Genomic DNA, 27366 nt, shown 5'->3' on the forward strand with positions numbered 1-27366 from the left:
ATTCAAAATGCCATATTCTCCTACCTCTGTCAAAGGAGTTTATGAACCTCCCAAACCTATAACTATCCTACATCCACAGTATGTATTTTGTTCTGATTATCAAATTTTATCTTTCAGAATATTTGGAAAATACAGCAAAGTAAATATGAAACTAAAACCAACCAAAGATAAATGCTAAAAATGTTTTTTTGACTCTTCATTCTATGCATGCATATTTGCATAAAATTTACAAAACAATCTACATCACATGTATAATTTATATTTCTTTTTAACTTTATAAATTTAATTAATATTTGATTAGAAAATACATTCATATGGTTTTAAAGTAAAATCAAAATTGTATAAAGTGAGGATTCTCTATTCGCACTGCTTCGTATCTTCGGTGATTCCCATGATATCCCCAGAGAGTAGGTTATCACTGCTACTAGTTTCCTGTACATCCATCCAAAACTTGTATGTTTGTAAAAGTGGATGGATATATATTAGCTCCCTTCTTGTTTTGCACAAATATTTGCTTACCAATATTTGTTTACCAGCAACGCTGGGCTTCACCAATGGGGTATCTGTGCGTGTGAGTGTTCTCTATACACTTGATGTCTTGTAGAATATTTAGATTTTATATTCTGTTGCCAATTTAAGAGAAAAACTAGAATCTTATACATTCAGTAAATGTTTTGAACCCTATGTTTTGATCTTGCATATTCCTTCTCTTTGTCTTGCTTTTATATTCCCTGTACTTGGATTTTTATTAGAGTGCTAATCTCATAATCTGCTTGAGCTCTTTACCATACAAAATAATAATTTTTATCTGTCATCTCTTTTATGTAGTACAATATACCAATACCACCTTTGTACTTTCATTTGTGGTTTTAATTTTCAAAAATAGATGTCTAGTCAGATATCAATTCACTTCCAGTTTATGTTCTTAAGTTTCCTCATCTGTAATCCCTACCAAATTAGTTATCAAGCTTATTGTAAAGAGTTACACAGAGTGGTATGCCAGTAAATGTTTAATAACCAGCTCTTTGCAGAAAAAATAAAAAAACCCTTGATTTGTGCAGTTGTCAATTTTTATAGTGTAAAGATCTATAAAATCTACTTACTGCTCATGAGAAACCCACGTCAGGCAACCAACATGATGTCACCAGCTCACAGAATTCTGTAATTCTTTCACTCAGCTCTCACCTATCACAGAGTAAGCTCTAAATAACTGTTTCCTCTTATAGTTGTTTTGTATTGTCTAATAATTTTATAGCTATATTTTTTCATTGAAGTTTTTTATTCCATTTTAAATTTATTTTGATGTAAGTTGAGAGTGAGGCTCTAAACTGTTTTTATAATTTCCAGAAATATAATCAATTGTTTCAATTAATTTTAGTACACAATCCACTAATTCACCATTGGCTTATGATCATAGAAACTTTTTTACTTATTTGCATGCACACACCTCATTTCAAGTAGCAAGAGTTATGAAAATTAATGGGAGTCATTTCATTTATTAACATATCAAATAGGCTATGGTTCAAAGACTGTTCAACATTTAGAACTTGGAAGTAAAAATTCTTAATGATTCTTCATTATACATACCCATTTAGTAATAAAGATACTGAGAACAAAAAAACTTTACCTTGAACAAGGACCTACAAACTAATTATACAGTTGTTTATTGAGTTTCTTATTTCCCAGAATAGCCCTATACTATTGTCTTACTGTGAATTTTGGGGCTAAATCAAATGTTTAACAATGACATTTATGATGACTTTCATAAGTATGCAACTGATGGAAATAAAGTTATACAAAATAAAAGTAATGCCTCTGTCTGGTGCAAACTAGTAGGTGTTCATGACTATATTCCAAAATTCAATTTATCTTTGTATTGTATCAACCTTCTATTGAAGAAGATATGACTTCCAACTACTGAAAATTCCATAGACATAAGACATGTAGGAACCCTATGCCAACAGATTATCAGGCCAAATTTTGAATTTCACTAGTCTCTTCTTAAAAATAACATCTCCCCTGTCATCTAGTTTGTTATGTTTACTATCTAGTCAGTAGGTCTAGATGGCATTACATAAAAACTCAGGTTGGTAATTATTTGGAAATATGAGCAATAGCATAAAGCCAACATAGAGATGCTAAGACTAAAAACTCACATTTTAATTTTCCATTGAGGAAACTGAAATTCAAGTAAAATTAACCCTAGATTGTTAGTTATATAGTTATTCTGTCAGAATGTAGTAGAGTGTAATTTTTTAAAAGTCTGTTCTGAATTAACAGATTCCTTGCTTTACAGACATTCCTAATTAATTCTTAGTAGTTATTAACAGGGGGTTACTATGAAGCCACTATCATGGCTTCTTGATTAGAGATTGATTTGTGAATATTCCTACATTTATTCCAGGTACTGCCATTTAAAATTTTAGAATTGTGAAGATAAATGAGATTAACAAAATATTGCCCTTTTGGTTGAAGTAATTTTCTCTGAGGGGACCATTTTTAGTTAATGCATTTAGCCTTGTATAAACCCATTGTCCAAGAGATAGTTCAAGTATTCCTAAGAATTTATATAATCATCACTTGGAAATATTTTTAGATGATATAAAATTCAGAAAACTCTTATTTTGCCTTAAGATATCTTTGGTATCAATATTCTTTAAGGAAAGTCTTCATCAGTACTGAATAAATGATCCTTGTTTTATAGACAAAGTCAACCTGTTAAGTGAGATCTGCGTGTATGATATCACATATAATTCTATTTCAGAGCTATTTTGCTTCATTGTTTAATTTAAATATGGGTATATATAATGTGTTTATATTCAAGTGTGGAATTATATAACTAAATATATAATCATATACTTATATATTCATATAAATATATAAGTTCTTATGCATAAACATCTTGTAAATAATTTATATTTCAACACATATACCGTATTCAAAGTTTATCAGAAGTATTAAAATTTTAAAAAACACAGATACAAAGTTAAAAATTATAATTATGCTCTATGTAGAACTTTATGCTAATTCATTAAAAATCTCACAACTGATATACCTTGGGAAAATATAGATACCACAAATGAATTCAAGAAAAGGGAAAAACGTGGATACACAAAAATCAGGAAAGAAGTCAGTAAACTGATTAAGGAATTATCCTCCAAAGAGCTTCAAGTCACACGATAGCACTGTTATTTTACACATAGGGGAAATTTCTTTATTGTATAAAATTCCCAAGTGATAAGAAAAAAATCACATCTTCAGACTTTATTATATAGATCTCTTATGAACCAGAAACAAAAATATGATAAATAAATGATGAAAATACCTACTTTCTAGTGATATTTTGTGCTTTTTAAAAGAATATGAGATGTTAATATTATAAAATAAAACAATGTATTTCATCAATGCATGAAGTGAAAGAAATTAGATATTTGAGCATTTCAATACATCAAAATGTCAATCCAGTTTAAAAAATAATTATTAATAAATAAGAACTTTTTCAAAATGCCTCCTTTGCATTGCTTAGCTTCATTAGCTTGAAGCTGTGCACACACACACATTCATTTAGGTTTACATAATTTATATGTATTATATGTATGCATATAATACATGTAAACTGAATACATATGAATGTATTCAATGAATACATATATGAATACATATATATGCATCCATATATACACACATATATTTTTATTTAAATTAAGGTAAAGAAAATGTAAACCACTGTCTTTACTATTTCTTAAAATGTTCATATCATTGCAATAAATATTGGAGTGGAAATATGATCATGAATATTCAAAAAGAAAAGAAAATGTTGTTTACCTAAATTAATAATAAAGAACCAACTGAAATACAATTAGAATAATAAGAATTCAAGTAATGTGGCTGAATGCAGAATAACTATGAAAAATAATATGTAGTAATCATAACCAATTTGTTTATATATTTTCAGAAGTTTCACATTTACAGATGCCACTAAATTGGTAAACAAATAGTGTAAGACACTCATGAGTACTGTATTAATGTTATAATGTTTATTAATTTTTTTTAAGTTGGCTTTTCCCCCTTAGAATAAATGGAAAGATGTTATATGATTCTGAATGAGAAAACCATTTTGGTTTTGGTCCAAAATACCACATCTGCCATACAAAAAGCTCTCAAATACTAATCTTTTTGAAATGCTGCTTTATGACAAATCCTTATCTAAAGTGGCATGAACCATTTTGTAGCTCTTTTCTCCCTCTTAAAACAAAAACACTGTGTTTGAAGCTCTAGACAAAGGAGGAATGAATGTAAATCTCATTACAGTCTTTTAGCATAGTTCCCATATTAACATTTCAAAATTTGAAAAATTCTGGCCTGGAGAGTTTTAGATGAAATTTTTAAGATGCTTTTCTTCTGCAAATTAGTTTACAAATTAAAATTTAATGAAAGTGCAGTCCCAATAGACACTGTCTTTTAATACACTAGAATTTTCTACTCTAAAATATTTCTAGTTTCTTTATATGGTTACATTTCTAAATTTCTGTTTCTAATACTATTTGGCAAACACATCTGCTTTTGATTTGCTTTCTCTGCTTCTATACGCCTTATTTAGTTCTTTAATGCCTCATATTAAACTTTGAAGATAGCATGAGACATCTTCTACTGTCTTACTTATTTTTTGTTTTTGTTCATCTCTAGTTTATTTATCAGTATTCCCTCTTTTTGTTCTTACCACAGCCATTGATCCACTGTTTTGTTATTTTTCTCTATATTTTCCTAAAATCCCATTTTGCTGCTTTCCTGTCATTCTTCCTCTGAGTATCCTGGATTCATGTATATGTGGTTTCTGTTTCACCCCTTAAACAAATAAAAATGAGAAGTCAAAATACTTTTATTAAAAAGACACCTGTTAAACTTGAAATGAGAAGAAAAAACTGAATAACAATTTATTCTCTAATTTGCACTCAATTTGTTTCTGTTTTAAGCTTTCTTTTATGTTTATTATTATCATATTTTCTTCATCTATTTACTCTCTAGGTTACTATTCTATAACTTCACCTCAAATCTCTAATACTTCTCCTTCCCTCCAATACTCAACCAATGACCAGGGTTGGTATTTCACTAAAATATAAAAGTAATTATAACAATGACAAATGCTGTCTCTCAATGACTTTAAACCATTTGCATTTTTATTTCTGCCTTCCCTACAATGGATTACATTTTTTAGTTCTATCCAAATCCAATTCCTTCACACATTCACTGGATTCCATGATCTCTTTTCCACCTAAGAATCTTGCTCCAGAAAGCCTTCTGTATATGGACAGTTTCCGCTCTATACTAGATCAGTTCCATCATGGTATATTTCTCATCATTAAAAACTAGTTTTTCTTTGCTCATCATCCCCTTCCATTCTGTCTTTTTCTCTGCTACCAATTAGAGCAAAGTGTTCAATATAATTGTTCAAATTTAATGATAATGTTTTCTCATGCTTCTTGGAATCCAACAGGATACTGAAACAGCTCTTGTGGGGATCATCAGTGAGCTCCATGCTGCCAAAGCCAATCGTCAAGTGTCATTTTTCATCTTACTTGGTTTATCAGCAGCAGTTGACAAAGCCAATCAATAATTTGAAAGGTTTTTTCCTTTTTTTGCTTCTCCTCCTTCACTAATTAATCCATCTCAGTTTCCTTTGCTTCCTCTTCTCCTCTCCCTAGTCTCAAAATGGCTTCAACACCCCAGGGGATCATTTTTCTGACCTCCTTTTCCCCTTCACTTTAGTTGATCTCATCTAATCATAAAAACAACAAGGAAACCAATACTTGTTCTATATGCTAATAATTTCCAAATGCCTATGTCTTGCCCCATTATTTCCTCTGAATTCCAAACTTCTATATCCAAAACCATTTGGATGTGTAAAAAAAATTCTAACTTGATATGCTCAAAACTGAACTCTTGATACACAAAGCCCACCACAAATTTGATTTTCATACAATCTTCTCCACCTCAGTAATTACAACTCCATATTTCTGACTGTTCAGGTTGAATACCTTGGAGTCAACCTTGTACAGCTCTTTCTCTCCACCACTGCATCTAAACATCAGGAAATTCTGTAAGCTTTGGCTTCAACATATAGAATCTAATTAAATCATTTCTTACCATTCCTACCACTATATTCTGGTCCAAGGTATCAACATCTCTTACCCTGATTATTAAAATAACAATAAATTAAAATAAACTTTTAAACTTTGCTTCAGATCTTGCCCTTCTATATTTTATCCTTTACACAACATTAAAATATCCTATCCTATTGTATCTTATTCTATTCTATGTTATCCTATCCTACCCTGTTCTATCCTAATTTATCCCTGTACTTTTTATGCTTCAAAGAACTTTTTCATCATCTGATTTAAAAAATCCCCTCTCCTCACTCACAAAAGGTTCAGGACAGATTTGTTTTGTTGACCACTGAATCTCCAGAAACAACACACATACAAACACACTCACACATATACATACATATATATGTATAAAACAAATGAACATATATATGCACATATATATTTGGATATATATGAAAACATGTATGCCAATAAATATGTTGTTTGAATGAATGAAAGTTAAATGAATGAATTATCATCAGATATCATACTCACACAGATAAATCTTCAGTTATTTGTTATGATTACTATAATTACTATACATGAATATATCTGGGATTCCAACTATGTCTAATATAAGAATTTCCTTGAAATCATTTAAAAAACATATTCAAATCCTACACTTCCATTCCCAGTCCAACAAAAAAAACACTGGATACTACCGAGATTCAGATGGTGGGGACAGTGTGTGGTCATTTTTAAATTATTTTTTTAGAGTGATGCCAACATAATAACCAATACAAATTCCATGTATTAAAACTCATCAATGATTCCCATTGTTAATTGAATAAAGCATGTTTTGTAGCATTTAGTGTATAAAACCATCTGTGGTGTAATTGCTCATAGCTTCCTATCTCAACCGTTTTCAACCCTATTCTCACAGTTCCTGCTGTGCAGTACAGAACTGCTTGAGTTCCTAGAACACACAACTGTGTTTTTGTTTCTATGCCTTTGTTCATGTGATTTCCTCTGTACTGAATTTGCTCTTCCCCTCCAATTTATATCCTCCAAGAGTCAGGTTAGATCTGATTGGTGCCAAGACAGTCTTGCTTAAGTCTCCTCTTTTTGGCTCCTCCCCCAACACTTTTCACTATAAACATTTATGTATAAATGAATAGACCTATGGTTCTTAACTGTTGTTATGTCAAAACAGTTTAAAACATTCTTCTTTAAAAGTATGTCCACACCCCACACTCTCATCTCCCATGCACCAGGGTACATATTAATAGTGACAGGGTTAGGATGGTGGGAAGAATGAGGTGTTTAAAATGTTTTTAGAGTAATTCTGATTAAAAAAAAAAAAACAACTGAACAAGATCTTGAATTCTTAGAAGGGATTTTTAGAAATTGTAAATTCATCATCTAGCAATAATAATTGTAAGTTTTTGATATTTTTGTTATTTTTAAAATTCAGTGCATTTATTATATTCTTTCCAATCCTGAAACTAATCATCAGATATCATACTCACACAGATAAATCAGCACAATTTATCCTAACAGGAAGAGGTAATGGAGGAATCATATGTTTCAGGTACATGTATTTCTGACCACCTAATACCCTTCAACTCTATTTCTGCTCTGAGAGACATTACATTTATGCTCATAATTTATGTAAAGAAGGAACTCACTTTTTAAGAACTTTCCACAAATTACATCCAGAAAGATGATGCTACTCTACTTTGGAAGCTTCCTTGATATATAGATATTTTTTTACATCACAACCATAACATTCTTGCAACAAGACATAAACAATCTCAGAAAAGTTTCCTTCTAGATTACCTGACTTACATCACAGAAAATTTTAGTAAGCCCATCAGGAATTCCCTGCCTCTTTTCATAACATACCTGTAAGCTTTGCTTTCATTAGTTTCTTACTTAAAGGGACCATGGTGTTCTTTTTGTCCACAATTGAAACATAGGCAGTATTGGGAGGTAAGATAGGAGGAAATAACTTTCAAGGTAAGATTTGTTCTATCTAATTTCAAGAGAAGAGAGTAGATGCTCAGTTGAAACCTAAAGGGGTTAACATGTATAATGATCTGGACGCCAACTTCCAGTTTAATTTCCAGGTAAAATGAGGAAAATAGTATATACAAAACGTGGCAGGCAGAACAATGCTCACCCTCAAAGATGTTCCTAATCCCTGGAAGGTGTGACTATGTTATGTTACATGGCAAAGGGGAATTTAGATTGCCGCTGGAATTAAGGTTGCTGACACTAAAATAAGATTATACTGAATTATCTGGGTGGGCACAGTATAATCACAAACATTATTAAAAACGGAAGAGGGAAGCAGAAGAGAATTAGAAGGAGATGCTTCTAACCTTCTACAGAAGGTTGGTTAGAGAGATGCAAAATTGCTGGCTTTGAAGATGGAGGAAGGGAGTCATAGCCAAGGTATGCCTCTAGAAACTGGAAAATGTAAAGAAACAGATTATCCCCTAGAATCTCCAGAGAGGAAAGCACCTCTGCTGACAACTGGTTTTTATCCTGGTGATATCTGTGTTGCAATTTTAACCTACAGAACTCCAAGATAATACATTTGCATTCTTTTAAGCCACTAAATTGTATGCTAATCTGTAACAGTAGCAGTAGGAAACTAACTCACAACACAGTAAGAGGTTATGTGCATTTGAGCCTTAATTAATGGATATGAATGATTTGTTACTTATTCACTAAGGAAACAGTAACAGGGTTTCTGAAATCTTCAATAATGATCTAACATGGAATATCTCAATCTTTTTTAATATTATGCCTTCTTGGCTCTTGATATACATAAACTAAACACATATAGTTCTGTGTGACATTTCAAAATGAATTGAATATATTGACTTAAAACAAATCAGAGTAAAGGGGAAAGGAGAAGTTTTGATTTAAACCTCCCTTTATATTTAAAATTAGACTAAATCACATTGTAAGGTGCTTCCAAATCTGTGACATTCTACTCCCTACTACCTTTCAAACATTAATTTGTAAAAATGTGGGAGATGATTATGCTAAGTAAATATTCAAATTTAGCATCATTGTTGCATATCCTCATAGGTTTTCCTTATAGTTTCCAAATTTATGAATATGAAGAATTGAGCCATTCAATAGCTCCTGAGCTATCTTTGGAGGTGGGCTTATTATTCAATTAAGGGAGAATTTTAAAAAGACGTTTTACCTGATTCTTAGGACATTTCAAAATATGGGTCTGTCAACCTTCTCAAGAAGAAAAGAATCTAGAGGTAGGCCAGAATTTTTTAGACAAAAAGAAATTGGGGTATTGAAATAGCCTGCAAGGGGTGAAGGAAGAAGACATCTAGCCTCCATTGTTTCAGTGCACAGTCCATCCACTGTGTCCTTATATTGATTTTCACTAATTATAATATTAAAGAAGTACAACAAAAATAATTGTATAAGCACTAATATTCTTATATAGTAATATGTGTTGCTAAAACCTAAACAAAGCTTAATTTCTAGGATTTAAGAAGCAAAAGTAAAAAAAAAAAAATACTAGATCAACTTGTTCAGGTGTTACTGAATAACTTCCAAAATATGCATTTTTTATTGTTGTTGTTTTATCCTTTTGGGAACCAAAAAGATGCCTGAAAAAACTAGAGGGCCTAATATAACTTAAATGACTAGTATTAGTTTTTCTTAATCCTGAGAATTTTGACCACAAACTGGTGAATTTACTTTAGCAGCAGGTGGTAGTTTTGAAATTCTAGCAATCCCCAAAGAAAAGAACATACTGTTGATTTTAAGACTAATATTGAAGTGACACTCAGCCTTTTGTCTGACTGCCCTGCTGTGCTCAGAGCTTTCAAAGCTTCCACCACCGAACTCTAGTTAGTTATCACTGGGATCTTAGCTTTACCTAGACCCCAGCTCGCTCTCTCTCTAATCCAGTGGCTCCTTCAGACATCCATTGCCTTTAATGTCACTTCTGAAGTTTGGTTTCTTACCAAACTTCCACAACCTATTTCTCAATTTATCCTCCCCATTTCCTCATACCTTACCCACCATCATCATCAAAAATGCACTGATGTTTGTTTTAACACTTGGTAGCTCTGGTTCAATTCAACTCACAGTATTTACTATGCTCCCTAATGTTCTAATGATTGAGTTATCTCTAATCAAAGCTGATTATTGCCAACATTGATTTTCAAGAATTTTTTGTTCCCCTCTGGGAAGGCAGAGAATGCACCAGAATAAAGCTGGCATATGAAATGTGTCAAATTTTTACAGAAGTAGATAATGTGGTAGAGAGAGTTAGAAATGTGTTCTAAACAGAATGAACAATGGGAAATAAAGCACAGAAGTTAGGAAAATTCAGTGAGACCTTTGTTTAAGTGAGTTTATTTAAATGAAGCTAAATACAGTGTTTCCCTTTCCATATATCACTTTCTGAGAATGTATTTGTTGCGTCCAGGCAGGTTGGAACAAAATTAGAAAAAAAGCTGTGTCATTACTAAGATACGGTTTGAGAAACATACTCATCTATTTGTTCAACAAATATTCAGTGAGCACCTAAAATGTGACCCACAGTAGTTTAGGAGCTGGTAAATCATTGGTGAAAAGTAGAAGTGCCAGATATAACTGGTAAATTGGTGAGATTTCACAGAGAAGATAGATTTGATCAAGTCAATTTATATGAGACAATCTCCAAGAAGGGTTTTGGAAACAGTGAGAAGGGATATGTTTGGGATAATAAGATACGGGGAAGGTTGTTTGTTTTCTTTTTTAGACATTTGTCACTTGATCCAGCTTCTTGGAAGCATGCCTGAGACTTACGGAAGACAGAGCTCTCATTAGAATCTAGAGGAACTGCCTTCACCTTGGAATTTGTGCAGAGCTCATTTTAGTCCCAGATGGCGAAGTGTGACATGGAGTCAGGGATGCTGGCTACATTTTATTTCCTTTTGTATAGAAGGAACCTTGGCTTTGGGGCTTTGAATGTTCTATAAAATGCAATGATACCTTAGAAACTTGAAGTCTGTAGCTTTTGGAGTCAAAGGTCTTGACACAAACACCAGCTCCATTAAGGGTGACAACACAAGGCTATCAAAAATGGTGGAATAAGTACCAGGCTTCCAAAAGACTTCCTAGAAGAGCTAGGTGAGATTTTATGGGGAAAGGTATCTTAAATTTATAGTTGCTAAGAGACCACCTTTGTTTTCACAGAGAGCTGGATTTGAGTTCAACTCTTACTTCTGAGTTTTGAAACATTTAAAAAAATGTTTTAAACTGTTTCATTTTTATCATCACTAACATGGAGATAATTAACAGAAGCTGCCTTAAAGGATTGTTTCCAGGATACGTTGCATAAAGCAGGTAAAGTTATTAGCATGGTGATAAGAATAGTGTAAATGCCTCCAAAATTAAAAATTTTAATCATTATAGAGCATTATTTTTTAAAAATATGCATTAAAATATTAAGAACAACTGTATCTATAGATTCATATTAAACAAAGATATCAAGAAAAGCACTAGAAGATTATATTGTATATAACAAACTCATTCACTTATTCAATAAAGTAATGAATTGAAGATACAGACATGCAATCTTCCTTTTGGAGAGCTTATCCAGAACAATATATATTATAAACGATCATTTAAAATGCATTACTATTAATTACATGAGAGAGGTGTATGCAGAATGATAAAAACAAAAATTGTTATCAGGGAAACAACAAATTCCATATGTGCCACAGATTCTGCTGAGTACTGAAGGCACAATAAGACTGAACTGGATGAAAAAGTTTTAAAAGAGTGGTTCAGGCAGAGAGAACAACATATGTGGAAGAAGGAAGTATTAATATAAATACGACAGTACACTTAAGGCTCTGCAAGCAAGCTGACTCCATTGGGGTAGAAGTTGGGGCAAGAGATACAAGATGGGGCAATGACCCCTCTCTGCTAGAATCCTACATAACCCAAAGGTACAAAGGACTATGAGGGGTAGAGCATTGCCTTTTAGTGAAATGGTTTGTCATTCAGAATATCTTTATTATGGCATATGCTTATTATAGTAGTATTTGGGGTCCTGTAATTCCTGCTTGGGACATATACATGACACTGATGATATGCTGGAAATTCTTTGTGTTCTAACTACATTACACAATGAAAATTGGCATGAATAAGTAACAGTAAGTACTTGCAGCCCAAAAGTTAAGCAAATGTATATTTATGAGTGCTGAAATTTAGGGAATTGTTAAATAAATATTAGCCCTTGCTTTTATTGTGGCCTCTAGCTTATCCGCCTTTTTGTTCATTAACACAGCAATTTCATGATGACCAGAATTTTATTTTCTGGCTAGATTTCTCACAGACTCTCTGGCTTTGTTAAACATACATAAACCAGAGTGGTATATGTGGTACATATAGTGGTACATAAACCATTTGGTATATTTGATCAATCTAGGTAGTTAATATGAATAATTTACAGGCACAAAATGATGTTTTCCCAACAAGAGCAACCCATTTTGCTTTATAAATCTATGGCTACTTTTCAATTTCTCAATTTAGGATGCTATTTATATACTTATTTTATATTAATTTTATTTATAGATCCCAAATTATGGATCTGCATATTTAAACTTATCCTATTGGAAATCCAATAGCTCACATATCTGGCAAATATCTTCCCACTGACAGCCACGTAGACACTAACTAAAAGTTTTTGAAAACTAAAATATTGCTTGCATATTATAAGGGCTAAATATAAAATCTTCAGAATGGCACATATGGTAATGGATTTATTATGAATAATGACATTCACTTGATCTGCTTTATTGAAAAATCCACCTTATTAGTGAGACATGAGTTATAAACATTGTCATTGGGAGTCAGATAAACGTAAAACCCATCACAAAGAATTATCTGTGGAGGTCCAGCACAACTTACTGTTTACCTTTCTTGTTACAGGCAAAGTTCTTGGAATGTTTCTTAGAGTTACAACAAAGACAACTGGTTGTGTGATACATTATGAAACAATGTAACACCAAATTACATAAACTGTACAGCTAATACTTTATCCTATTTGAATGGCAGTAAAACTGCGATTTATTTATTGTTTTCATTTTATTTCAATTTTAAACTGAAGAGAAGGAGAGGAAAACCTACAAAGATAACTTAATAAAATTAAAAATTAGTTTTCAATCAATAAACCTACACTTTATAGTCTCATATGGCCTTACTACTGAATAATGTTTTTTGTTTTGTTTTGTTTTTTTGTGGTACGCGGGCCTCTCACTGTTGTGGCCTCTCCTGTTGCGGAGCACAGGCTCTGGCCACGCAGGCTCAGCAGCCATGGATCACGGGCCCAGCCGCTCCGCGGCATGTGGGATCTTCCCGGACTGGGGCACGAACCCGTGTCCTCTGCATCGGCAGGCGGACTCTCAACCACTGCGCCACCAGGGAAGCCCAACTGCCTAATTCTTAATCCACAGCATGGACTGCTCAGAAGATGTCTCCATAAGCGAATATGTATTTCACTATAGGGTCTAAAGATGTCTCCATAAGCGAATATGTATTTCACTATAGGGTCTAATTAACCAACATTAAAAAAAATTAATTTAATCTGGAAGCCTCATAGTAAGGCAATTAAAGAGATACCCTTGGTCATATAAAGGACAGGCTTTATCATTTTCATGAAGGCATAGCACAGCCTATAGACCTTTTAATTACAAATGTAGGCATTTAAACCTTGGTCCACATATATTTGAATTAAGGACCAACTTATAGTACCTGCTTTAAAGTATCAGTAAGGGTCTGGGTCTGTGTACAGTAAACTTTCATAATATAGAACATCGGTTTTCTCCATTTGAGACAAGAACTTTATACACATAACCCCCTATTATTTTACCACTTCTTAATACTCATTTAAAGTAATTAATATTTTATAGATAAATATTAAATCTAAAATGTTAATGTATTAAAAGAAAATAGATAGGCATAAAAGTAGTAAGAAAAAAACTATGAATGCAAATAGTTAACAGACTTTATGGTAATCCAAACTTTAAAGGTAGGTTTACAAATAACTTGGATGCATAAATATGTACTTATTTTCACATCATGCAAAATTAGTATTTTAAATATTTATGTAACATGAACAAAAGTTGCATATTAATAAATTAATTGCATAAAAGCAAGTTGTTAGATTAGACAAAATCAAATATAAGGTTTAATAGTCTCAAATACAGACAAAGTGTACCAGAGATTGGTATAATCTACTGGGTTTCTGAGGACTTAGTATATTTTCAGAATGGTATTTCTTATTCTGATATTGATGCTGACTCAAATGTTTCTCATATTTACAGAGTGTATAAGTATCCTCAAGCTTGTGAAAACAGGTAATCTAATACTCTTTCTGCAAGCTCTTCAGACATAAAGGGAATTCTCAGGTAATCATCAAGTAACATTCCCCTCTCTTGAAGCCCTGATATGGCACCTGGGTATAGTGGATACGTGACACAGAGAGGAAGTATAAATATCTTCCGGCTGTACAAGATAATATGCTCTTATTTCTAACTTAGGCTGTTCTCTAGGGATTCTAGAATGGTAAAACTGAAAGGTATGATCTGAAGAGTTTGATAATTTTTACTTTTGTCATGTGCAGTGAAGTCAATTTCTCTATGAGGAATAGGAGGGATTTTTTAAAAGTTAATGTATGGAATGGAGTTTTTCTATGATTACTCAAATAATTTTGCATTTCTTGAATTTTTAAATGATTCTCTAAATTAAAGGCAAAGCTGTCATAGTACTATATTTGTCATGGACCATAACTATGACCATCGTTTCTCTGTATAACTGTGATATTTCAGATATCATCTTAATTCAGGATTCAAATGGCATATGTTAATTAGATGTGAATTTTAGTATTGTCAGTAATGCAAAATGGAAAAATATGTCATGCCATAATGATATGCACAAGTTCTGTGGATCAATTACACACAATGTAAAATAAATGTATACATTTCAATTAAAATAGCAATATATTGGCTCTATAATATATTGATGGTTTTCTAATAGCCTTTTCTTTTCTTTACTTATCTTGCTGTAGGAAAGTTAAGCTACAGGTTTTAATATTTAGCCCAGAGAAAAGGAAACTTGATATATCCTGGCCTTTCAGGTATACTGAAATGCAAATAGATTGAAGAAAGTAGGATTCAGGTTTTCATCCGGGTATTTGGATATCTACCACATGTATTCAGAGGTTTCTGTGACAGGTACCATTAGAAAGTTAATCAACAGAGAATTAAATAAGGTTCCTTTCAGTTATTCTTTAACGTCATCAAAGATTCCTATTTGACTTGGCATATATGTTTGCTTGTAGTTAAATATTTCCAAATTTACATCTCCAGGTTCTCTTGCAATTTTCTTCTCTTTTTAATCCCTGCTATACACTAATCTATGGCTTCATCTTGATATAATGAACTAATCTCCTGATTAGTTTCTCATTTTGTCCACCTGTGTGCTATCTGTCACCATTATATTTTTCCACTATATTCTCCCACTATTTAACCATATGCCTCCTGTAGTATGAGAAATTTTGATTTCAAATATATAGATATAAATAATTGTATAAATATTATATGTATAATTATATATATATATATAATTTTTTTTCATAGTCATGCTTCCACTTAGAAAATATGCTCTCCCAAGTATACCTACGACAGTTCCTCTCATTTATCAAGACAGAGTCCTAAATAACTTTGAGGAGAGAGATAGAGAAATTTTAAACATCAAGAAGTCATGGGTATTATGTTTCAGGGAGGCAGTAAGCCTCGGACAGTTACCTGATTGAAAAGGAATGGCTCCAAGCAAAAAGAAAAGCATTTATTCTTAAATAGCGATTATCATTAAATGTTTATTAAGCATTAACTATAGACCAGGTGATTCTAAGAACTTTATATCTATTAAATGATCCAATCATTATAAGAAAATGTTAACTTAGTAATATCACCTTGTTAGGTAAAAATGATTTCCTTAAACTCACAGAACTAACAAATAATAAAGACAAGAATTGTTTTAATGTAACTACTTCTTTAATGCTTTCAACAATATAATTTTAATCCCACTGATTAATCAGCCTGATGCCTTTCTCCCTCTTGCTGCTCTCCCAATCTCCCCAAGAATGAATGTCTTTCCTCACCTACCATTAACTTCACGTCATTTGTCCTAGGGAGAATTTATCACCGCTACCCATGCCTTTGTTATTACACGAACACCACTTTACAGATGTATCTAGCCCTTTGGCAGGTGCATAGTCCCCTGTGATCTTTGTACAGGTCTTGTTGTACATTCATGCACTTTCTATTTTGGGATGTTTATTTTTCCACAGGGCTCTTTGTGTGTTATTGGATCTGCCTGAAGATAATTGAAATCAGTAGAAAAAGCAGTAGAAGCAAAAAGTCTAATTAGCTTCATTGATAGCTATAAAAATTTTCTGTGAATTTATAACCTATGTTTTCCTATCTCCATTACCTCTATTCAACTGAATTTTTAGAGTTTGAAATATTTTCAGGTCATTCTGTGACCAGTAGGAGCTAAGAAAAAAAAAAAGCAGCCATTTAATTTTTGTCAATGTTCAATTTCTTATGCCAAATCCATATGTAAACTGAATGACATTTAATATTACTAATTTTTATCACCTTTTGTGCAAAGTGATCTTTAGACTATAAATGCTGTTCTTTAGCAATTTCAGATACATACGGGGTCTAGAGAATGAAAATTAATTTGTTTTGGAGTGAACTTTTTTTTGCCTAGTACACTATAACTCTTACATTTGAAGAAAGCTCTACATGTTTTAATTGTTTGGCATTACAATAGATTTTATAGCCTTGCTGAAAGCATTTTGAAATTCAGTAATAGCAGTGAAGTCAATCTCATTTGAAACGCAAGGCATAACTCTGAAAAAGGTGGCTGCATTATCAAAACATCTAGGATGTGAGAAGAAAATGTCACTAAGTTGCTTCTAGAGCTTGTTTGATATTTAGGTGTACATTTCAAGTCCTCAGATGGCTCTAAGCTGCTGCCAAAGCTGCTGCCAAGGAAGTTTTTTTTTTTTTTTGCTTTTTTTCACATCTTTATTGGAGTATAATTGCTTTACAATGTTGTGTTAGTTTCTGCTGTACAATAAAGTGAATCAGCTATATGTATACATATATCCCCATATCCCCTTCCTCTTGTGTCTCCCTCCCACCCTCCCTATGCCACCCCTCTAGGTGGTCACAAAGCACCGAGCTGATCTCCCTGTGCTAAGGTAAGCTGGGACGAAGTGAGAGAGTAGCATTGACATATATACACTGCCAAATGTCAAATAGATAGCTAGTGGGAAGCAGCTGCCAAGGAGTTTTATATGAATGCAAAACAACTAAAAGGAGCAAGATGTTGCAGTGAAGAGACTACTTTTGAGGGTGCATGGCTATTATACCTCTTTGGCAGGGGTATGTGTAGAAAAGCTGAATTGCTGGCTTTGAAGGTGATTCACATTGAAGCTCCTGATTATTAAATATTTTAAAATAAATGAGGATCCTTTTACAAGAGACTCTAGCTTAAATTATTCCTACATTTATAATGAAAATAATTCATTCCACTCTGTTTTCATTCATTTAGTTATCCCAGAGATATTTACCATGTGCTATCCAATATTCTAGAACCTGGGGACATAGTGACAAAGAAGACAGAAAAGATAATTAATCCCATGACATTTTCTATCCATTTTATAATTAAGGATTGGTAAGCAGTCTCTAAGAACTTTTAGAACCAGAATGAGGACCACAGGTTTATTCTGTAAGTCATAAGGGAAAATAATAGATATATGGGAAATTAAATCACACAACAATTAGATATTATAAAGAAAGAAATAATAGTATCTTAACTGAAATGAAGGGTAAAATGCCTTTTACCAGAGGAGCAAAATATCATGGGTAAAATATTGAAAAACGCTATTATTTTGAATGATTATTTAATTTCAAAAACAATTAGCATCATAAAACAGGTTGTTAGGAGAGACGGTTATCTGGTAACAGAAATACTTTGATCATTACTGGAAATGGCCAAGAAAAATAATGAAAAGATGAGTTTCATGGGCCATACATTTTCTTTTTTCTCATTTGAAATCACCACTTACTTGAGAGTAGAGTGACTTTAATAATTTTATTATCAATATTTTCACTAATTTTCTCTTTGTGAAGAACAATGTGTCTTACTCTGCATCCATGTAAGTGAATATTTATAATTCTGGGAGAGTAATCATTTGAAATTACCTTTTCTCAGGTAGTAGACATAAGCTATTTGACTAAAGACATGAGATGGATATCTGCTAAGAATTTGAAGAATTCAGCATCAGGTTTTTTGATCCAGTGTCAAGAAAACTTTATAATTGTTTATTTAGAAAAATTATCAATGTCAGTAGCACAATATCAATATTTTCTCTTTTCTTTGGATCAACTAGAGTTCCTTTTAAATTGAAACTTTTACTGAGTAATAAGATATACAACTTTGAGTCAGAAATATGCTAAAATACCAATGTTGCCAATAAATATTTTGTTCTTGTTCTTTTCATACTGAAATTTTATTGCTCAGCTTGTAGTTTTTACCCTTTTTTGCCCCTTTCTTAATTGCTAGTAACCTTCTTGCCTCCCATAGCTTCTATCATGGATAATGTGCCTTTTTCACATAACGAAAACTTGGGCCACTAGCCCTGACTTGCTTGACAGAATAGTCAAGGTCTAAGTTATTGCCTTATTACAGTTATGAAAGTATTTGTACTCATACAACACAGTTTCCATAGTTATCCCCCTCTATCTAAATCTCCAAACATGTACCTTTTATTTAAGTTATATTTTTGACATATTTTGTGTCTACAAATATAAAAATCTTTCAACAAGAATGGAGAGTGAGAAGGCATTTGTGGTAAATAGAAAGTATTGAGAGGTTATTACTGAGTTGACTGAGGTCTCAAAAATTGCAAGTCTTTGCTTTGTTTCATTATCCTTAGTGAAAAAATATTAGTGTGAAAATGTGGTTCAATAATTAATGAAAATAAGCTGTATAACCATAAAATTATTGTGGTTCACACACTCAAAAATACTAAAACTGTATAGGCAATATATTAGGCTAGGCACTAAGAAAACAAAGACAAATAAGACATAGCCCTTAATTTCCAGGAACAGATAGTCTAACAGGAAGTACAAACAAATAATTAAAATACTTTATAAAAATTGCAACTTATACATTAGGTATATATAGGTCTGACAATTTCCCCTATGATGCAGATGTAGAACATGGCATATGACTTGGACATTGAAGACAAGTTTGAGTCTCTGTGATGAGAGAAGAAAGATGAGGAACCCAGGTAGCAAGAGTCATGTTTACGGAGGCAGGGAGGTAGAATTTAGAATCTTATATGTTTCTTGAACAATTGAACCTAGTTTTGTACAGATTGTTTGGAGAGATCAATCTTGTTGGATATATAGAGAAATAGGTAGACTACATGGAAGCGCTGAGGGGCTTTGTGTGCCATGCTAATTGATTTGGATTTTGGAAATAAAATGCTGACTTGATAGAATTAGAGCATCTGAAGAAAAAAAGAGAGACATTTAACAAAATGCAGTGTAGGCTGTTATTTGCAAAATGTAATAAGCCTGTAAGGAATCCCATTTGATCTTCAAAATTTGAATATAAATGTACTTCAAATGTTTGAAAAATACTAACCATCATAGCCAAAATACTAAACTTCACATATTTCTTAAATGAAATTAAATATACAGATTTTTGATATGTGTTTTCTAGTTTTAGTTTTTACTAACGTGGCAGTTTACTTATCAAATAAGAAACAGATACTGAGGTTTTCTAGAAGAATAGAATTAAAAATAAAACTTACACCTGTCAATATCAGAAAAAAATGTTACATAAATAAGTAGAAGGAACAAAGCATTTACTATCACTGCTCAAGGTAAGAGGGTGCAACCTAATGCAGGCATACCTTGGAGATAATGGTTTCAGACCACCACAATAAAGCAAGTATCACAATAAAATGAGTCACAGCAATTTTGGGGGTTTGCAGTACATATAAAAGTTATGTTTACACTACATTGTAGTTGATTAAGTCTACAATAGCATTGTGTCTTAAAATGCAATGTATATACCTTAATTAAAAATACTTTATTGCTAAAAACGGCTACCTATCTCTGAGCCTTCAGCGAGTCCAAATCTTTTTGCAAAAGTAACAAAGATCACTGGTCACAGATCACCATAAAATATAACAATGAAAAAGTTTGAAATGTTGTGAGAATAACAAAATGTGACACAGATACATGAAGTGAGCAAATGCTGTTGGAAAAATGCCAAAAGACTTGCTGAATGGGGGCTTCCAAAAACTTTCAGTTCGTAAAGGATGCAGTATCTGCAAATCACATTAAGCAAAGTGCAATAAAACAAGGTATGCCTGTAATATAAACTTTGCAAAATGTGCACAGATAGATTTTATTGCGAACTCTTTGCTCATCCTTTACTCCTATATACACAAAAATTAAAAAGGTAAAAACTTGCAAACAATTTGAGAATATATATTAAGTTACTTAAAATTAGTAATTAAATCATGGAATTTATTGGACATCAGAGAGAAAGAGCAAGTATCTAAGATGGAAAAAAAGCTGACTTTTTATGGTGGGTAGTTGTTTTTACTTTTTTTTCCCACATAGCATTTAATGCCAGAAAAGAGTAGACTTATTTCTGCAATATATTTAAAAAGAAAGTATTCTTGAACATAATGGATCAGAGATATGTCACCTATATACCCTAAAAAAATAATTTTTAATATTACATCCAGCTAAACATTGTTCCATCTGTCTAAGGGAGAACTTAAAAATCAATCTATCAGGAATGAGGAGTCATGACATAAAAAAATGTGGCAGTGAGTATTGGATTTAGTAAAATATAGAACAAAGGCTAAAAAATTTTGAGATATTATTTAAATAACAAAAGTATTACAATGCTTTAAATAAATTTTGTGACATTTAATATTATTACATATAATGTCTTAGTGCAACTATTTCTGAAGCTTAATAAAACATTTGGGAGTTTGAAATGATTTGAGGAAGGTATGTGAAATGAAATGCAATGGCACTTTATTTCTTAAAGTAGTAAATGAAAATATAAACTTGGTTATAATAATTAAATCTGTAAAATAATACTAGAGAAACTAAAAGATATATATATATGTGTGTGTGTGTGTGTGTGTGTATATATATATATATATATATATATATATATATATATATATCTTTCCAGGCTCCAAATAAGAAAAATAAAAGTATACAGGAAGATACTGTAAGGAAAAACAATATATATGGAAATGCACTTTCACTTAAAATCTCAAGAAAGCATCTAGATTTCACAAGAGGTAATCTCTCAAACTGTTAGAACATACAAGAGAAGCAGTAAAAGCAGTAAATAATAATTTTTAAAGAGATGCTTCAGATCTTCTGGTCAGAGTAGTCTCCTGATTGCAATAGGCCCCTCTCCCTATTGCAGTAATCTCTTTTATCAACTTTGCAATAATTCTTTTAAATAAGGTCTCTCCTTAATAGAAACAACAACACAACAACAGAAAATTCTAAACAAACAAAACACTAGAGAGCTGAAAATATACTACTTAAGTGAACTAAATTTCAGAAAGTGACAAGGGAAGAAAGGAGACAGTCTCCTTACCCCTGGAGGAGCATCAAGAGAAGGGGATCTAATACAAATGGGGTTTAAAAATGCCAATTTTTTATCTTATGGTCAATATTTTGATTTTGAAAAAAAAAATCAGTCTAAAGAAAGGATACAAGAATAGTGCAAGCATCTTTTTAAGATCCATTTTGAAGCCATTTTACTCCATACTATAAAAATCAATGCAAGATGTATCATAGGACTAAAAACAAAAGCCCAGGACATAAAGTCTCTAGAAGAAAATGTAGGATTAGTACATTTGCAGTCTTGGGATAGGTTTAGATGTATTGGACAGGATACAAAAAAACATTACCCATAAAGGAAAACCGTAAATTTGTCTCTTTAAAACTAAAATTTTCTATTCATCAAAAATAACAATTAAAATGAATAGACAAGATACTGATTAGGAAAAACTAGTTCTGGTATATGTATCTGACAAAGTACTTGCATCTATTTTTTATAAAGACTCTCAAATAAAATAAATAAAAACTATTCAAAATTAAATAGGCCAATCAGACTTTCTTGAGAATTCAGAAATTATGTACATATAAACAGAAACTAAGGAGAGTTAGTACCGGCTCATCTAATGGCAATCAACTACAGAGACATCCACACACTCTTCCTATTGAGATTCCTTTGTTTGATATTCAATTTTTTGGTGGTTTCTAATTATGAAGTCTAAGTGATTCCGACACAAGTTCTATAAATTATTTTGGTGGGACTGTGTTCTCTCAGAGACATGGGGTATTAGAAAATGGGTATTCAGTTAATATGTGGTTAAAGGCAGAGTGATTTACATTTCAATTAAGTGGAGCCATGTATAGTGAGGAAACAATGAATCTAGATGCCATATCACCTGGGACAATGTTCCCACTGATGGGAAAACTCAGGTGGTTGGGGAAATTTTGCCTTATTCTTTTTAAATAGAAGATAAATAAGGTATAAACTATAGGAAAGTTTCTTGAAGGCAATACAATGTTAAGTAATCAAGAGAAAAATATGCTAAAGTTAATTATGTAGTTATAATGGATGCTATTATTACATATTTACTCCCTTTTTGTCTTAACCGATTTGAAAAGCAATGGTATAAAATATAAGTTATCATTGGGCCTGGAACAAATATATGTAATGTGTGTAATACATTTGTCAATAATGACCCAAAGCAGCTGTGTAGGAGCAAAGCTGTAATGGAAAATGATGACAGATTAGGAAATAATAACAATGTTGTTGAGTTTTTAACAATAAATATAATATGCAAAACAAAAATACCAAAAAAGGGCACTAGTTTGAGAAGAATCCAAAAAAGCTTGAACAATAATCTCCGATATTTGGAGACCCCCAGGACATGAAATCATCAGATACTCATGATGCCCACTGCATCTTTCTAGCCTGAGGAAGCTGTGAGTCTGTGGTAACCATTATTCAAACTCAACTTTTATGGGAGTGCAGAGAGGGGCGGGATGTGGAGAAGTTGTAGAATCAGAACAACCCAATTTTTAGAATAGTTTTTGAAAATACAGTGGTTCAAGCTGAACCAATCAAGAATTCTATATCCACAAAACATGCATTCAATTCTCTCACTGAATGGTCCAGCCATTTTAACATTTCATTTCATTAATTAATGCTAATTTACACTGAATGGTACATAAAACCCTGATGTTTCTTGGCATAATATTCATGAACGAAAGGAAAGGGAGCAGTCTGGATTGCATCATTGGATAAAATGCGTGTTCAGCACATCCTATCATTCACTATATCCTTTACAAGAATCAGGATTTTGTGACCCTGGCCAGAGAATAATTGTTCTCTTTAGACTAGAAATGTTGAAGAGGAAGTTTCATCTCCTGATCTCATTGACACTGAGAGAAACTCTGCATGATCAGTTTATAGGACCCTGATCCTCTGACCACAGGGGTGATAACACATATCAAACTAGGCTGACATGTAAATCTGAAATTGAGTTGAGACCACAGGAATGGAACGACAACAGAGCTTAGAAATTGCTGTTGTGCCAGGAAATACTGTGAGACCACATGCCAGGAAAACATACCAACACCTTAGATTCTTATCCTTTTCTAAGCTTGATAATTCTGTTTTTCCTTTGATCATATGGGCTAATAATTTCCTTTTGCTGAAGTTTGGCAGAGTTGGTTTCTTTTGCTTTCTTTCAAAAAGTGCTTTGAAAAACTAATTTTAATATAATTACATTGTATGTAATTGTTATGCTTTTTTCAGTTGAATTCAATAAGAAAAAGAAATACCTAAGCCTATGATGATACATACATAATATCTGCCTTTCTGTACTTGTGATGACTTGCACTTCATCAAGGTCAGTCAGAATGTATGCAGTAAACGTGTCTGCCTGAATTATCCTTGTCTTTAAATTTTACATTGGCATTGAGTGGTAGTTCCCCATTTATTCTCTACATGGGAGTGTCAATGAAACAAAGAGAAAAATGTCTGAACTATTTAGACACAGAAGAGGCTGTTTAAGTGATCTTGTGTAGTCTTTTGAAAGAATAGATACTTGTAATTTAGTATATTGAAAAACCAACAGATCCTACATATATCTTAGTTTAAGTCAAAACCAAAATCCAATATAAACATATGTTAAAGAGCAAAATTTATCCTGTCAGTAAAGTACACCATGCCTCTAATCTCTAAGGAAAATTGTGAGTTACATGAGTATAAAGTAATGTCTAATCACAAGAACAGTGATTGAAATTTTTCATGTCTAAATTGTTGGTAGATTTTGATCACCTATTTATGAAATAGCCTATTCAAGGAAGTTATTAGAGTATTGGGAATTTTAAAATTAGAAAATGAAAAATGTATGTAACGCTTTTATGCAATTTTGAATAAACGTGAGGAGAGCTAGGATATGTGATTTAGTTTTAGGCATTGCCTATTTGATAAATATGTGTCAAGTAGATTCTTTCATCCTAATATTCTTTTTTTGTAAAATAGTGAACTTAATTCTTGTCTTATTTCACATGCTTTTTATGATTATGTAATATATGAAAGTGTTTTTAAAAATGAAACAATAATGGAGAGTCACCTCTGGATCAAGAACTGCAAAAACAAAAACCAAACCAAACCAAACCAAAACAAAACAAAAAACTGTCTTTCTATAAATGTAATGAGAACACTGACAAACTTTGTCCAAATCAACCTTTTCAGGTCTCTGGATGTTAACAAAAGACTTGTTTTTTTTAAAAAAAGAAGCATTTATTCAGTAAAAATAGTTGAATCTCTCTAAGAACACTGAGCTTTTGGGTGTTTTGATGTACCCTATTCCCAAGCTCTTTTCCTCAGCTCCATGATAACACTGCAACCAAAAACCTCACAACTACAGTCCGCATCCTAGCAGCCACTGTTAGGGGTCAGAATGAGTTGGGATCCTCCCCAAAGTGCTGTTCCCAGAGAATTATCACTATTTGATCCATTTGGACTCAGCTGGTAGCAGCCTGATAATTGCACTTCAGGGTTTGTCTTTATTTTACTTGACTTAGAGCTCTCTCTGTGCAAACAGCTCTATCCCTAAGGTATTTGTCAAAAATAATCTGCAGAAATTGTTTAACATCATAGCTGACTGAAGTGGCAACAAGAGTTAGGGCTAACAGGAGGGTGACCAAAATCCTTAAAAGGAAAAACTGGGAATGAGGGGTCTTGGAAAAACTCCAACGTATTTGTGGGAATCTAGAAGGCTACAGAAAATGCACAGCTGTAGACATTTCTAGAAGAGATATGAGAGGGCCCTAATGTTTCACCTCTGACTGCCTTGAGGCTTTGCACAAGCAGGTCATTAAGCTTAAGGCAGAGATGTAAACTGCTAGAGCATTGAGGACCTACCGCCAGGACACAGACTTCTCAGCAAAGCCTGAGAGACTTACTAGGTCAAGACAATTAATGCAAAGTATCTGTCCAATGATAGCTGACTACTAGACTAATTGAACACAGATTTCAGTAGCCATACATGAATGCAGACTTCAGAGAATTAGACCAGGAAAGTCATTAATTAAACAAATAACAATTACAGCCACCTGCAACAAAAATATCCTGAGTAGGAAAAAGAACCTGATTTTCAGAGTGGCCACATATTATTTAAAATCCAATTTTCAACAAAAACATATGAAAATGCAATGAAACAAGAAAATATTGCCCATACACAGAAAAAATATACAGTCAATAGAAACTGTTTCTAAGAAAGCCCAGATACCGGGCAAAGGCTTTAAATCAGCAATTCTAAGTATGTTCAAAGGACTAAAGGAAACCATGTCTAAGGATTAAAGAAAAATGAGAAAGATATCTTGCCGTTATAGAGAACATCAATAAAGTGATGAAAGCTGTGTTTTAAAAATTAGGAATTATGGAGTTAAAATTACAAGAACCAAAATAAAACATTTATTAGAGTGGTTTAATAGCAGATTTGAACCAGTGGAAGAAAAAATACGTTAATTTTAATGCCAAAGGCAATTTTTAAGAACATATTTTAAAACTAGAGTAAAAGAAAGGAAATTAAAAAAAAAACCCCGATATTTCCTGGTCTTTGGGAAAATAATTTAAAGCCCTATACAGTTGACCCTTGAACAATGCAAGCATTAGGGGTGCCAACCCTCTGCGCAGTCAAAAATCCCCAGATAACTATCATTGGCCCTTCATATCTGTGGTTCTGTCTCCACAGATTCAACCAATAACATATCATATAGTATTGTAGTAGGTATTTGTTGAAAATAATCTGTATATAAGTCACCCCATGCAGTTCAAACCTATATTGTTCAAGGGTCAACTGTATACCTTTACATTTATGGTAAACTGATTTAACAGCGAGGCAAGAATTTCAATAGGAAATAACAGTCTTTTCAATAAATGGTGGTAGGACAACTGGATGTCTAGATGCCAAAGAATACACTTGAGCCCCTCCTCACACCATATGCAAAAGTTAAATTAAAATGGATTATTGCCCATATTGTAGAGCTAAAATTATAACACCATTAGAAAAAAACATAGGGGTAAATCTTCATGACTCAGATTTGTTAACAGATTCTTAGATATAACACCAAAATAGCCAAAAGCAGCAAGAGAAAAAAGAAATCTGGCTTCATTAAAATTACAACCTTTTGTGCTTTAATGAACATAAACAAGAAAGTAAAGTTCAACCCACAAAACTGCAAAAAGAGTTTTGCAAGTTATATATCTAAGGGACTTATATGCATAATATATAAATATATAAAATATGTACTTATATGCAGAATATATTAATATATTCAATAAAAAGACAAATCACCCAATTTAAATGTGTGCTAAGGATATTAATACACATTTCTCATAAGATATACTGAAAAAACAAAGCACATGGAAAGAAAATCATTAGGGAAATTCAAATAAAAAACTCAAGATATCACTTCACACCCACTAGAAAAACTAAAAAAAAAAAAAAAAAAAAAAAAAAAAATATATATATATATATATATATATATATATATATATAAAACATCCACTATACTTCAAT

The sequence above is a fragment of the Hyperoodon ampullatus genome (assembly GCF_949752795.1).
Source record: "Hyperoodon ampullatus genome assembly, chromosome: 13".
In the NCBI taxonomy this organism is placed as follows: Eukaryota; Metazoa; Chordata; class Mammalia; order Artiodactyla; family Ziphiidae; genus Hyperoodon; species Hyperoodon ampullatus.